A 2038-nucleotide genomic window follows, 5' to 3' on the forward strand; every position below is an offset into this window, starting at 1 on the left:
ACTTCTTCTCTTCCCAACTGTGTTAATCCATTTTGCATTGCTGTAAGGGAAGACCTGATGCTGGGTAATTTACAAAGAAAAGAAGTTTATTTGGCTTGTGGTTCTGTTGGCTGTACAGGCGTGGAGCTGGCATACCTGCTTTCGGGGAGAACAACAGGAAGCTGCCACTCATGGCAGAAGGTGAATGGGAGTGGGTGTGTCGCATGGTGAGACAGGGAATGAGAGAGCCAGGAAGGTCCCAGACTCTTTAACCAGCAGATCTTGTGGTAACACATTACCACTGGAAGGGTATCAAGCCATTAATGAGGGCTCCGCCCCCATGAAACAACACCCGCCCTGCACGCCCCACCTCCAGCATTGGGGATCACATTTCAACACGAGGTTTGGAGGGGACACGCATCCAAACCATATCATCAGCTCTGAAGGGCCTCCAGGAAGGCTTGGCAGAATGCTGGATGCAGAAGGAGAGGGTGGGGTTAAAGTGGGCAGATGACGAGAGACGGCATCAGCTGTGAGCCCGCGGAGGCCGGGGCCAGGTAAAAATCCTGGTTGCTGCGTGAGAAGGCCTAGATCGTCCAGACACAGAACAAGGGCAGAGCCGTCTTGTTAGTCTGGATGGAGTGAACAGAAATGACACACTCAGAGGCCTCGGGAAAATGCACAGGGCCCTGAAGGGGTTGTGAAGACTGGCTCTAGGGTGGCTCCCTTAATGCAAAGTGAGTGCTTGGTAGATGTTTGTTGCATGAATGTTTGTTGAATGGAGCCAAATGTTAATTCTTGCTAGTTTGGTGAAGGTCCGCTGAAGTGGTTGGAATTTGGATGATGGGAAAAGAGGCTGATCACTGTGAGAGGAAGAGGAGAGCTGAAAGCCACAGGAAAGTTGAAGCAGGAATCCGAACTTGGTGCTGGGACCTTGGGCCGCACGCACCCTCCCACAGCTGTGCCCGCTCTGTACTGATGGCCTGGCGCGTGCTTCCAAGTTTGTATTTTCTGGGGCAGGCAGCTCCCTGGGCAGGTCTACATAGAAGGTTGGCAGAAGGCAGGGAGAACTGAGGTCCTGACCACCAGAGAGAGAGACCAGTAGCACCTGCCCCTTGCCATGTGGCCCAGGGAGAGTCTGTTTGGTCACCTGTGCCTGAACTGCTGAAATTCAGGCGAGATGAGGGAGGTGCTGGCTTTGGGTCCTGTCTGATGGAGCTCTGCGCAGATACCATGCTATGTTCCCACTCCAGGGGGCTGAGGACCACCTCCTACAGGCACAACGGCTTCCTGGACCCCCAAAGGTGAAATCCCGGTAGCACCCGGAAAGGCAGTCTGAACAGTTGTGCAGAAGCCTGCAGGTAGGAGCTGCCCATTCATGAATTCAACACGCGTTTTCTGAACATCTACTCTGTGCCGGGACCTTAAAGCACTGGGGTTGAACAAACCCAGACACAGCTCCTGTCCCTGCAGCTCTTTGCTCCTAGGGATGCAGGGCTTCCTGGGTTGGTCCAGCCTCCTGGGGCTGTGGAAAGGCCTGAGAGAGCCACTGGCATCGAGTGGGTGAGGGCTGGGGACCCTCCTGTGGTTCACAGACAGCACCGCATGGTGAAGAATTACACCTCTGGAAATGCCAGTCAGTTACACCTTCGGGGATGAGTAGTCTAGTGGTAGAGATAAGCAGTAATTAGCCACACAGACAAGTGAGTGGTTACCAGCCCTGTAAACTGCTGTGAAGACAGGGCTCAGGGCGCTCAGAGGGGGAATGGCACAGCACCTGTCTAGGGGCGGGAGGTGACATGGAGGGAGGAGGAGGGCTTCCCCGCGGAAGCCATGAGCGGCCGAAGTCAGGCCATTGGGTTGCAGAGGTGGGGTGGGGGCGATGATAAGGTGAAGATTGTTCCAGACAGAGACAACGACATCCCCTAGACCCTGGGAGGGAGGAAGTGGCCCATATGAGGACAGCAGAAAGCCAGGGGATGGTGGGAGAGGAATTAGGAGAGACAGGCCAAGGCCAGGCACACAGGCCCAGAGAAGCTGCACCAGGGTCCTGGTCTGC

This window comes from Sapajus apella, unplaced genomic scaffold (assembly GCF_009761245.1).
Source record: "Sapajus apella isolate SASKATOON/1434 unplaced genomic scaffold, GSC_monkey_1.0 scaffold31, whole genome shotgun sequence".
Lineage (NCBI taxonomy): Eukaryota > Metazoa > Chordata > Mammalia > Primates > Cebidae > Sapajus > Sapajus apella.